Source organism: Callithrix jacchus, chromosome 17, assembly GCF_049354715.1.
Source record: "Callithrix jacchus isolate 240 chromosome 17, calJac240_pri, whole genome shotgun sequence".
NCBI lineage: Eukaryota > Metazoa > Chordata > Mammalia > Primates > Cebidae > Callithrix > Callithrix jacchus.
The window spans coordinates 69,661,828-69,675,235 of NC_133518.1; the positions used below are offsets into that span (position 1 = coordinate 69,661,828).

A 13,408-nucleotide genomic window follows, 5' to 3' on the forward strand; every position below is an offset into this window, starting at 1 on the left:
GATCGAATTTGAACCTTATTCCTAAGATACTTGTATTTTTTTTTTCTTTTTCACTTTTCTGGTGTATTTTTTTTTTCTTGCTTGGGTTGCATATTCTGTTAAACAATGAAAAATAATATCAGAAGAGTTAGTACCACATGCTCTGATACGAGGATGTGGCACCTGTCACAGGGCAGGTGTCCTTTGAGGGACGATTGACTCCGCCATGCTCCCTAGAAAGCAGGAAGAGCCTAGGAGTTTATGCCACTGTTTCCGACCACACAGTAGCCCCGATCCGATAACTAGGAATATGAAAGCCTAATATCAGGATAATCCTGAGACATAATTCAGATTTCCCCAATGGGATCAAGCTGGAGATAACCTCCAGAGGATTTTGCTTGAAATTTTATCCATGCGGGAGGGTTTCTTCCTATTTCCAGTATCTATTGATGCACAATAAGCCTCCCAAACATTAGTCTTCTTTCACTGAGAAACTACCCCAAATTTCAATTTTCTATTGCTTCATAGCAAACTATTCCTAAGTTTAAAACTGCAATCATTGTATTTGCTCATGCTTTTTTTGGTAGGGAATTCAAACAAGGCATGGCAGGGATTGATTGTCTCTATGATGTTTGGGACCTCAGTTGGGATGGCTGGAATGACTGCAGGGGCTGGATGGACTGGCTGCACTGGTGTCATATGTCTGGAGCTTTCATTTTCACTGCCAGCTGGATTCCTCAGTTCTCTCTTCCGTGTGACCTTCCCATAGTGCTAACTCAAACTTCATAGCTTGGTGACCTCAGGTGGTTGGGTTACTTACATGGCAACTGGCTACTGCTAGGGACAAGCAGACACTGCCAGGCACCTTAGAAGACAGGCCTGGAATTAGGCCAGCATCATTTCTACTGTGTCTATGGGTCAAGGTGAGTTTAAGAGCAGCTCTGATGGGAAAGGAAACTGACCCCTCCCTGGTAAGTGGAGTGATTCGTGCAAACATGGAAGAAAGAAATGGGAGGCAGCCACCTTTAAAAACCAGCTACTACACCCCCCTCCCTGTCCTGCTTACTCTCTTACAGGCTTCTCCTGGGGGCACTTTCTAAATGAAATCACCTACACATGAACTCTGATCTCAGCGAGTCTTGCCTCTGGGAAACCTGACTTTAAGATAAAGTTATTTCGGTCCAAAGATTTCAGCCTCCTCTTCTGGGAAGGTCTGTTACTTATGTGGACGAAATTCAAGTTTCCATCCTGACATCTGCGAAAGCCCAAGAGCAAGGATTATAGCTTTGTCCTGGAGCTCAAGAGAAAAAAAAAACCCTTAATGTTTGGGACCTACTCCAGGGTCTCTGAATTAATTGGGCTGGAATAAGATATACGCATGCTTATTTTTGCTATATTTTTTAAGTTCCCCTGGTAATTCTAACATGCAGTCCAGGTTAAGAACCAGTGTTCTAACTAGGCGCGGTGGCTCATGCCTACAATCCCAACACTTTGGGAGGCCAAGGCAGGCAAATCATGAGGTCAAGAGATCAAGACCATCCTGGCCAACATGGTGAAGCCACGTCTCTACCAAAAATACAAAAATTAACTGAACATGGTGGCATGCGCCTGTAGTCCTAGCTCCTCGGGAGGCTGAGGCAGGAGAATCGCTTGAACTCAGAAGGCGGAGGTTGCAGTGAGCTGAGATCATGCCACTGTACTCCAGCCTGGCAACAAAGCAAGACTTCGTCTCAAAAAAAAGAAAAAAGAAAAAAAAAAAAGAAACCCTGTTCTAAGTAGCCCAAACTATGAAGACTGTGTGTGGGAAAAGGAGGATGAAAATACCGCAAGTATCCTGTGAAGGCAAAAAAATTAATAACCCTTAACCAAATCACCTCTTGCCCTAGGGCCAAAATCTTATAGCTGCTATCAAGTAACTCGGTTGCAAAACTGGTTTTCAAATCCAGTTGCTCTGGGTCTAAGAGCAGAGTGGCTTCTTTACATGTCTCATCTGAATAAAAGTCACATACATATACTCTACTAGTTCAGATTAGAAAAATAAATCCTAGTCTCTGTGTCCCCTTTGCCTTATTGCATGCAGCATATTACATGTGACTTCTAGATCCTTCTGGAGTTTTATAGAAACAGTAATATCTATCCTTCTCTTTACTAAGGACAAAGAACAGGCTTGGTTATATTAGCACTGAGCTGGAAAAAACATCTCCCAGTGCCGTTTATTAAACTTGAAGAGTGAAATCTGTTTATTCAAATTCCATAGTCTTGAAGAATATTTCAGAGTATAAAGGACTCGCAAACACTTTTCCTGGCTAATTCCACAATCAATAGGACAGTAAATTCCCTTTTCTTCTTGCTGAGTCTCTTAATCTTTAAATGATACGGAGGACAGAGTGTTCTAACTTCCTGTAATTACGTTTTCTTGTTAAACTCTAGTTCTAATTCTCGATTTGGTTTCTATAATCACTGGTTTTTCTTCTTTAAAACTTTGTTTTGTAATTAGCAAGATAGAGATCAATGTAACACAAATTATGCACTAACACAGAACCAGGTTTTGCTCTCCCGTGCATGAACGCCAAGCGTAGAGAAGATAACCAGCGAAAAAAGTACAAGGGGAACTTGATCTCATCCCAGAAATAACAGCCTTGTCTTTCATGGGAGGCAGCAATCTTAAAATGTCATATTTCAACACTGCACTTTCCCTTCTTGCCAGGAATTATAACATTGTAACATCTCTGAAATGGTGCTGTGTCTTATAATTGCCATAGTTTAATTGGCAGGTTTCTTTTTTCCTTCATAGTGATAGATAAAATAATGGTGTACCTTAAAACTGATCATGTCTTCGTTTGGATGAAATATGGCAATCCACACTCACCCAGCTGAAGAAACCCTAGAGTACATTTCAAATTAAAATGCAGATATGTGAAAGGCAAAGATCAAAACTGAATTTCCTGTCTGATGTAGCCCCTTTCAGATCCTATCAGGAGAAACAGCAATAACCAAAGCTTGGAGTGCCATATGCAGGTCACTACATATGCTCTTGCTCACCTATTGCGATTTTGACCATATTGCCTGCATTTAGGACAAGCTCCGAAAGAGACTATCTTAACAGTATAGGTTGTTTTGGTTTTTTTTTTAAGATGGCTGACTAGAGGCATTGTAAACATCCCTCATCCACTTAGAAGTACCAAAAAAATGTGTAGGCAGTCACATTTTAAATTCATTATCTAAGGTGGAACGTGAGAGTTTAACAGAAAAAATAAAAATGATAAGAAACACTAAAATCTAGGAAGGAGAAGGAAAATGTGCACCTTCTGTGGCTGGGATTGGCCTGGAACTGGCAGTGAATTCCTCAGTCCAGGAGGTGAGTGTCTTCCTGCAGTCTACCTTCTCACTTGAACATTGCACAACCCAGGCCACAGGAGAAACTCCTTGACTCACAAGCCCTGATTCTGACTTGGGAGCAGCCAGGAGACTGTGGGAAGGAACTCCAAGGAGGGAACACACCTTCTCACACTCTTTCTGGGACCCGAGGAGCTACCGTAAAACACCATTCTTGATCCTTGCTTTTAACAGACCGTGCTCCGTCCTGAGAACCAGTGGCACCAGTCCTGGGCATTGGAGAAACTCAGGCTACTGCTTCCAGAGCATGGGCCGAGGTACAGGTGTCAGGGAGCATTGTGCAAACAGGACTGAGAAGCAAGGCTCTTGTGGGCTGTAGCTGCTGGTGTGCTCCGCTTGTCCTGAGCAAGACAAGAGTTGCTACAGAAGCTTGGACTTGAGCTGGGAAGAGGGGGCCCCATCTCCCAGGGCTGAGTTCTGGGCTAGGCGTGAACTACCAGGTCTGACTGAACAGCCAGGATGGCAGAGGGATCCCCAAACTGCAACAGCCAGGATGAGGGAAGGAGCAGCACAGGGACTGGAGCATGAAAGGGACACAAGTTCCCCAGCTGCTGCCCACGGCTGTGGCTGCTGGGACTGGCCACCCCACCATAGTAAGACCTTGCTGTAGTAGTGGGTGTCCCTCATCTGAGCATTTCTCAAGGGACCTAAGTATCACCCCATCCCACCGCCAACCCCTCATCACAGCTAGTCCATCCAAAAAGAGCCCTGTGGGTAAAAGTCCACCATCCGTGGCGCCACATATGGCTCATCTCAGCAGGAGGAGCCGCCTATGCAAAGAGATTATCTAGAAGAGCCGAAGACAGAGAATGGAAAAGATGAGGAACAGAAACAAACAAAAACCGATAAAGAAAAAAGAGAAAGAGAGCTTCTCTGACACAGGCTTTGGTGATGGAAAAATGAAATCTGATTTTTTTGCTCCCAAAACTGAGTCTGAGAAGCCTTTTTGGGGCAGTCTCCCAAAAGGTATAAGCTCTGAGATGACTTTGAGAAGAGGATCACTGACTTCCACGAGGCGGAGATGGATGATCGAGATAAGGACAAAGCTAAGGGAAGGAAGGAATCTGGGTTTGACGATGAAGCCAAATTTACATCTAAAGTCATAGTTGCAAACACAAAGCAGGAGGAGAAGTCAGGCAAATGGGAGGGCCGGGTATATGCACCTCCCGGGAAGGAAAAGCCGAGGAAAACAGAGGAGCTGGAGGAGTCTTTCCCAGAGAGATCCAAAAAGAAGGATCGGGGCAAGAGAACCGAAGGTGGGCACAGGGGCCTTGTGCCTGAGAAGAATTTCCAAGTAACTGCTTACAAAACAGTCCCGGAGAAAAGCTCATCACCTCCCCCAAGAAAGACCTCTGAGAGCCAGGACAAGCTGGGAGTGAAAGGAGATTTTTCCACAGGAAGTCTTCCTTTTCCATTACTCCAGAGGCACAGGTCAATGTCCAGATGGACTCTTTTGATGAGGACCTCGCACGACCCAATGGCTTATTGGCTCAGGAACACAGCTTTGCCGAGATCTAGTCCATAGCAACAAAAAGGAACAGGAGTTTCATTCCATTTTCCCGTACATACAGTCAGCTCACATGCCCCTCAGAACCGTCTGCCCAACATATAATGACCATTGTTCACCATGTGAAAGAGCCTCACTTGGGTCCTCAGGAATGACAGTACATGAACGCCTTACCAAATACCTATAGAGAAGAACTGAGCAGAAGGCAGCCAAAAACAAGAAAAGCCCAGAGATACACAGGAGAATAGACATTTCCCCCAGTACATTCAGAAAACATGGTTCAGCTCATGATGAAATGAAAATTCCCCAGGAACATGGCTACAAGGCTGAGGGAAAGTACAAAGACGATCCTGTTGATCTCCACCTTGATATTGATGTTGTAAAAAAACATAAAGAGAGAGATTTTTTTTTTTTTTTTTTTTTTTAGATGGAGTCTCGCTCTGTCGCAAGGCTGGAATGCAGTGGTGCGATCTCAGCTCACTGCAACCTCCACCTTCCTGGTTCAACTGATTTTCCTGCCTCAGCCTCCCAAGTAGCTAGGATTACAGCCCCCCCGCCCCACCACATCCCTACCATATCCAGCTAATTTTTGTATTTTTAGTAGAGATGGGGTTTCACCATGTTGGCCAGGATGGTCTCAATCTCCTGACCTCATGATCCACCTGTCTCGGCCTCCCAAAGTGCTGGGATTACAGACATGAACCACTGGGCCTGGCACGAAGAGATTTTTTTTTTTAATATGGAGTCTCACTCTGTCACCCAGGCTGGAGTGCAGTGGTGCAATCTAGGCTCACTGCAACCTCCTCCCCCAGGTTCAAGCGATTCTCCTGCCTCAGCCTCCTGAGTAGCTGGGATTACAGGTGCCAGCTAATTTTTGTATTTTTGATAGAGATGGGGTTTCGTCATGTTGGCCAGGCTGGTCTTGAACTCCTGACCTTGTGATCCACCCACCCCGGCCTTTCAAAGTGCTGGGATTACAGACGTGAGCCCGGCCAGCAGAGAGATCTTAAATGAGGTAAATCTAGAGAATCAGCGGATTCCTGAAAGTCCAAATCAAAACTACATTGAGATACCATCTCACGCCAGTTAGAATGGCGATCATTAAAAAATCTGGAGACAACAGATGCTGGAGAGGATGTGGAGAAATAGGAACACTTTTACACTGCTGGTGGGAGTGTAAATTAGTTCAACCATTGTGGAAGACAGTGTGGGGTTTCCTCAAGGACCTAGAAATAGAAATTCCATTTGACCCAGCAATCCCATTACTGGGTATATATCCAAAGGATTATAAATCGTTCTATTATAAGGACACGTGCACACGAATGTTCATTGTGGCACTGTTTACAATAGCAAAGACTTGGAACCAACCCAAATGCCCATTGATGATAGACTTGACAGGGAAAATGTGGCACATATACACCATGGAATACTATGCAGCCATTAAAAACGATGAGTTTGTGTCCTTTGTAGGGACATGGATGAACCTGGAAACCATCGTTCTCAGCAAACTGACACAAGAACAGAAAATCAAACACCGCATGTTCTCACTCACAGGTGGGTGTTGAACAATGAGAGCACATTAACACAGCGAGGGGAGCACTACACACTGGGGTCTGTGTGGGGAAATAGGGGAGGGACAGCGGGGGTGGGGAGTTGGGGAGAGACAGCATGGGGAGAAATGTCAGATATAGGTGATGGGGAGGAAAGCAACAAACCACACTGCCATGTGTGTACCTATGCAACAATCTTACATGTTCTTCACATGTACCCCAAACCCTAAAATGCAATTTTAAAATATATATATTATTAAAAATATAAATAAATAAATCATTTTATTTAATTTTCTTAAAAACTTGAGTTAAAAAAAAAAGAAACCAGGAAGGGGAGTGGAACCCAGAGTACACACCCAAAGCAGGAAGTCTTCCCTGAATGATGACGGTGAAGGTGAAGGCAGTGACAAGTGGGTGAGCCCGGGCCAAGGCGGAGGAGCCTTTCCTCGGGGTCGGGGCCAGTTCATGTTCCAGAAATCAAGTACCAGCCCCCAATGGGCCCATGACGAGTACAGTGGGGAGGAAGGGGAGACTGAAGACAGCAAGCATGTGACAGAGAACCAAGAAGAGAAGGACAGTTTACAGCCCACAACTGAGTAGGGGCCACTCTTGATGGGATTCCTGGCCCAGGGAAGAGAGGTGCTGGGAAGATGGCTAGAGAGGCGCTAAACAGAGGAAGCTCAAGAAGATTCTGAAAATCCTGCCCCCACCCCCCACCAGCCATGCAGATGGTAGTTCCGCGGAAGGCATCCCTGGCCTGACCCCTACTAGAAAGAGGAGGCTGGCTGTGGAGCCCCAGGTTCAGGCCCAGCTCTTGAGTAGAACACAACGCATTGGGCTTTAGCTGTTTTTCTCATTTGTTGTTGGTGTGTGGGGTGGGGGCAGGAATAGGGTGGGAGGGTGATGCTTGGATTTTTGTGTCCTGTTAGAAACCAACTGTTTTGTTCTTAATTTCATTTGGAGCCAAGAGGACTCATTTGATGATTTTCGATCTCTTTTTCCCTGTCCTGCTTTTAAAAGCCCTTCTTTTTTTTTTTTCTTTTCTTTTTTTAGGCATATGTAGCAATATCAGAAACATTTCATTTGGGAAACTGATTGTTAAACGAGGAAAAGAAAGCACGTGAATAAACTTTCAAGTGTGCACCTCGGTTTCGAACCAAACTGCTTGGATCTTTGTGAAAACCGGTTTTGTATGTCAAGGAGGAGTTGAAGGCCTATCCGACCACCTGTGTTCCCCTTTCCTGCACAGCCGTGTATTACGTGGAGTTGCTCCTAACCACACCTCACGTGTCTGAGCCCTGTGTCCTCAGTTCTTCCGGCTGGACTTCCCATCCTCCAGCAGCAGCTCCAGTGTCTCAAACATTCTAGTCCTGCTCACCCTCCCGGCAGCAAGGTGGGAACTGGAGGGCAGTGTCTGATCTGTTTTCTAAGAAACCTATGAATTCTATTATCTTTATAAACATAAGAGGAGAAAAGATTTTTTTTCAATATTTTTTATTAATCTTTATTTATAAAATGAAAAACTCCTATGATCGATTAAGGCAAGTGGTTATGGCTGAGTGGTTCATGGGGGTTTTTGGAGTTTCTTTGGTTTTGGGGTTTTTTTTTGTTTTTCTTTTTCGTCTTTTACCTTGAGCTGTTTGAGTTGAAGCATTCTCAGCTGTTTGGGGAAAAACACCATCTTAAAATGGGTCCTTGTGCTTGCCTTCTGGGGAGGCGGTCCTGAGCAGGCCAATCATAAGGCATTTATGCATATGTCATATGCCATCGCACCCAGGTCTTCCCCCAGCCTTTGCCTCTTGGGCTGTTGTGCTGCTTTCCCCTTACTTTGCTACATTTCTAGTAGTTAAGTTGGTTTTACTTGAATGATTCATGTTTGGGGGAAAATGAAAACCTCCCTTAAAATTTGTTTCAGCTCATCCTGCAAATAAAATAAATGATGTGGCAGATGTAAAAAACGTGTATATATATAATAATGTGTGTGTATATCTGTATGTGTGTGTGTGTGTGTGTGTGTATATATATATATACATATATATGTACGTATATATATATAAAATACCTAAATACATTTAATCAAGGAAGTAAAACATCTCTATAAGGAAAACTATAAAACAGATGAAAGAAACTGTAGATAACACAAACAAACAAGAAACATGCCATGCTCATGGGGCAGAAGAACTAATATTGTTATAATGACCATACTTCTCAAAGCAATCTATAGATTTAATGCGATTCCTATTGAAATACAAACATCATTTTTCACATAATTAGAGAAATAATCCTAAAATTCATATGGAACTAAAAAAGAACCCAAATAGCCAAAGCAATTCTAAACAAAAAGAACAAAGCTGACAGCATCACATTACCTGACTTCAAATTATGTTACTAAGCTACAGTAACCAAACAAACATGGTACCGGTATAAACACAGACACATAGATCAATGGAACCGAAAACAGTTCCCAGAAATAAAGCCACATATTTACAGCCAATTGATCTTTGACAAAGCTGACAAGAACATACATTAGGGGAAAGGACAACCTTTTCAATAGATGGTGCTGGGATAGTAGGATTGTCGTATTTAGAAGAATGAAACTAGATCAATAACTCTTACTATATACAAAAGTCGATCAAAATGGATTAAAGACTTAAATGTAAAACCTAAAACTATAAAAATACTAGAATAAACCCTAGGAAAAAACTCTTATACATTGGTCTAGGCAAAGAATTTATGACTAAAACCTCAAGAACACGGGAAACAACGACAAAAATAGACTAATGGGATTTCATTAAACTAATAAGTTTCTTCATGGGAATAGAACTAATCAACAAAGTGAAAAGACAACCACAGAATAGGAGAAAATATCTGCAAACTATTCATCTGATAGCAGACTAATATCTAGAATATACAAGGTGCTCAAACAACTCAACACCAACAACAAAAGCAACAAATAATCACACTAAACAGTGGCAAAGCCTGTGCCCAAACTACACACACCTACTATGCACCTTCAATAATTAAAAATAAGGCCAAGTGCAGTGACTCATGTCTGTAATCCCAACACTTTGGGAGGCCAAGGCAGGTTGATTACTTGAGATCAGGAGTTCGAGACCAGGCCTGGCCAACATGATGAAAACCTGTCTCTACTAACAATATGAAAATTAGCTAACATGGTGGTGTGCACCTGTAATCCCAGCTACTGGGGAGGCTGAGGCACCAGAATCACTTGAACCAGGGAGGCAAAGGTTGTAGTGAGCTGAGATCATAATACTGCACTCCAGCCTGGGCAACAGAGCGAGACTCTGTCTCAAAATAATAATAATAATAATTAAAAATAATTTTTAAATGGCTAGGCATGGTATCTCATGCCTGTAATCTCAATACTTTGGGAGGCCAAAGCGGGTGGATCACCTGAGGTCAGGATTTTAAGACCAGCCTGGCCAACATGGCAAAACCTCATCTCTACTAAAAATACAAAACTTAGCTGGGCGTGGTGGCAGGCACCTGTAATTCCAGCTACTCAGGAGGCTAAGGCAAGAGAATCGCTTGAACCAGAGAGGTGGAGGTTGCAGTCAGCTGAGATCCCACCACTGCACTCCAGCCTGGGCAACTGCACTTGTACCCCATAAATTTATACAAAACTGCACTTGTACCCCATAAATGTATACAAATAATAATTAAAAATAAAGTACAGATTCAAGGTCATAAATGCGTCAGTTACCAAGCTGGCATTTGGTTAGATTCCGATGATGCACTTCTCTGTTTCACAAGGACTGCCTTTGGGACTTAAATGTCAATAAGGGCTCCAAGACAGGAGTGTGAAAATTCTTAAGATTTAGTGAGAATAATCTTTAGTGTTTTTCACACATATTAATCCCAGTTTCTCACCCCAGATCTTTTGGTTCAGAAACTCTGAGAGTGGTGGGTGATGTACAAGCTTTACAGGTGATTCTGATGCATACCAATGCTGAACAGCATGGCAGTGGAGGCTTAAGAGCTCCAGGCACAGGATGGCATGCACACTGGCTCATTGGTGGTGAGATATCCTAAGCCTAGTATGTGTGGAGAGCTGATCCCCAAACGTCCAGATTCACCTGACTCATAGTCTCGAGCTCATAGTCTCATGCCAACTCTGTTTTTCTGGTGATCTGTTTTCTGCCCTTTGTGTGAATTACTGGAGTTCCAGCACCTGGGACGCATGTCAAATGCTCTAAAAAATACCTGCTCTGGCCGGATGCGGTGGCTCACGCCTGTAATCCCAGCACTTTGGGAGGCCGAGGCGGGTGGATCACAAGGTCAAGAGATTGAGACCATCCTGGTCGACAAGGTGAAACCCGTCTCTACTAAGAATACAAAAATTAGCTGGGCATGGTGGTGCGTGCCTGTAGTCCCAGCTACTCGGGAGGCTGAGGCAGGAGAATTGCTTGAACCCAGGAGGCGGAGGTAGCGGTGAGCCGAGATCGCGCCATTGTACTCCAGTCTGGGTAACAACAGCGAAACTCCGTCCCCCCCCCACCCAAAAAAAAACCCTGCTCAATGAATAAAGGCCTAAAGTGATTTAGTTAAAAATAGTAAAGGGTCAAGAAAAGTGGGCTTAATATTTATTTGCCAAATAATTTTCATTTTCAAAAGCCACACGGAAGCTGCCTTTTTCATTAGATGTGGGATTATAATCAATCCCGACACCCTCTGACCTCCCTCCATTTAATATATATGATAAACACTGGGTATGGTAGACTGAATAATCGCCCTCACCAAAGGTGCCGCCCTCGTCTGTTCAGGCTGCCATAAGAAAATACCATGGACTGGGTACCTTATAGACAACAGACACTTATTTCTAACAGCTCTGGAGACTGTCAAGTTTCGAGTCAAGGTGCCTGCAGATTCAGTAACTGGTGAGGGCTTGCTCCCTCATTCTTAGATGCCTGTCTTTGCACTGTGTCTTCAGGTGGCAGAAAGGTAAAGGTGTTCTCTGGGACCACTTTTATAAGGACACTAACCCCATGCATGAGGAATCTACCCTTATGACCTAATCATCTTCCAAAGGCCCCGCACCCTAATATCATCATATTGGAGATCAAGTTTCAACACATAAATTTAAGGAGACACGAACATTCTGTCTATAGCAGATATCCATGTTCTAATCTTCGGAACATGTGAATATGTTACCTTACATCCTAAAAAAGACTTTGTAGATGTGACTATGACAAGGGTCTTGAGAAAGAGAATTTTGCCTGGATTATCCAGTTAGTCCAGCGTCATCCCAGGGATCATTTTAAGAGGGAGGCATGAGAATCAGTGTCTCAGAGAGAGAAGATGTCAGGATGGAAACAGAGACCAGAGAGGAGAGAAACACTGTGCCACATGCTTTGAGTCTGGAAGAAGGAGCCTTTAGCTGAGGAATACAGAGTGCTGCTACAAATTAGAAACGGCAAAGAAAGGCATTGTTCCTTACAGCCTCCAGAAGGAAAGCAAGGCTGCTGACATCTCCTACGGAGACCAAGGGTTCCCACCCAGAGCAGTGAGATAATAAATTGATGTTGTTTTTAAGCCAAATTCATAATAGTTTGTTATAGTAGCAATTGAAAATTAACAAAGTGGAGTTTTAAATTATCTTTCTTATGACATAGCTTAAAATTCTCTGAGCAAACAGAAACCTATGGGAGACCGAAGGGAGAATAATATGCAGAGAGTCTGAGACACATTGACACTGATTTTTCTTATTTCTTGAAAGCAGATGGGATTAACCAACTATGACTTTGATTCTCAACAAATGCCAAAGTCTCTGGGCTCATTCCAGGAGACGAGCTGTATTTTGCAACCAAGCGGGAGAACCTACAGGTCTCCTGTACAACTCATTTGTGTTGAAAAAGCATGCTTGCTTGCTTCTGGGGTACGTATAGAGTTCTGTTTAGAGGAAAGCATATCCATGAGCATTCCAAAGAAAACAAAGAACTGTGGGCCCCCCCACTTAGTTTCTGCCCTATATGAGACAAGGAAAGGGCTAAATACCGCATGAGAATTCCTGGGTGTTCGTAAAGAGATAGTTTTTAGACTATAGGCAATGCCTTTTGCTGTCTCATCTATTGTCCTGTCTCTTGCCCTTTACTTCTCCCCTACTCATCTACCCCAGTAAGATTTTTCTGCACCAATTCTGAAGCCTTGGGAGTCTTTGGATGATTTTTGCCATCAGGAAAAAGATGGAAAGTTTGAGATGAACTACCACATTGCGTACTTTGAGCAACGCCTTTTCTCTTTGCTCTTTCAAACCTAGAGGTGGTATCTGTTTCCTACAGCTACTGATTTTTGGAAAACCTTACCTTCCCCCTTTTCTCCCCTGCCTCTTCTAACACATTTATAACCAACTGCCTATTTAAAAACCTAGAGTAGTTTCTGTTTCCTGAGCAGACGCAGACTGGTAAGATTGCATCTTTCACCTACTTTAGCAAGTGAAACCCTTTTCCCATCTTTACTGTCTCCGTTTTGGAACTGCCATTTCATTCGGATCAAAGGAATCAGAGCAGGGCCTTCCCAGAAGGGAAGGTAGCTTGAGTTTGGCAAACAGGATTGGAAGCCAATGTTCTTCCTTAGATATTCATGGTCTTAGGCTAGTTGCTCTGGACATACTCCCTGAGAGGAGGATTCAGGAGTTAGTGACTTATTACAGGAGTGCTGTTAAGAGAGGCCTATAAAAGAATGAGGTAAGCCAGGCAGGATATAGCCAAGCAGGGGAGAGAGGCAGGTAAGGTCTCACAGAGGGGAGCCCCAGGCTGATCCCCAGGTGAGCTCTGGAGTATAAGCTCTGCCTTAGAGCTTTCCTGATCACATGGTCAGCCATTGCCTACAAGCTGCCTTAAGGACACATAGACTCCCAGGCAGTTTTGACTGGGTCCAATAGCCTGAGAACAGGCATCTGAAAAACAGTTCCAGGTACAGGTCTTTTGAAACAAAAATACACTGAAGCTGGGAAAGA

General features: G+C 43.6%; 1 pseudogene; it reads left to right on the top strand.

Moving 5' to 3' along the window:
• Positions 1–4,132: 4,132 nt before the first annotated feature.
• On the top strand, positions 4,133–5,309 carry LOC100390577 (thyroid hormone receptor-associated protein 3 pseudogene; annotated as a pseudogene).
• Positions 5,310–13,408: the final 8,099 nt, after the last annotated feature.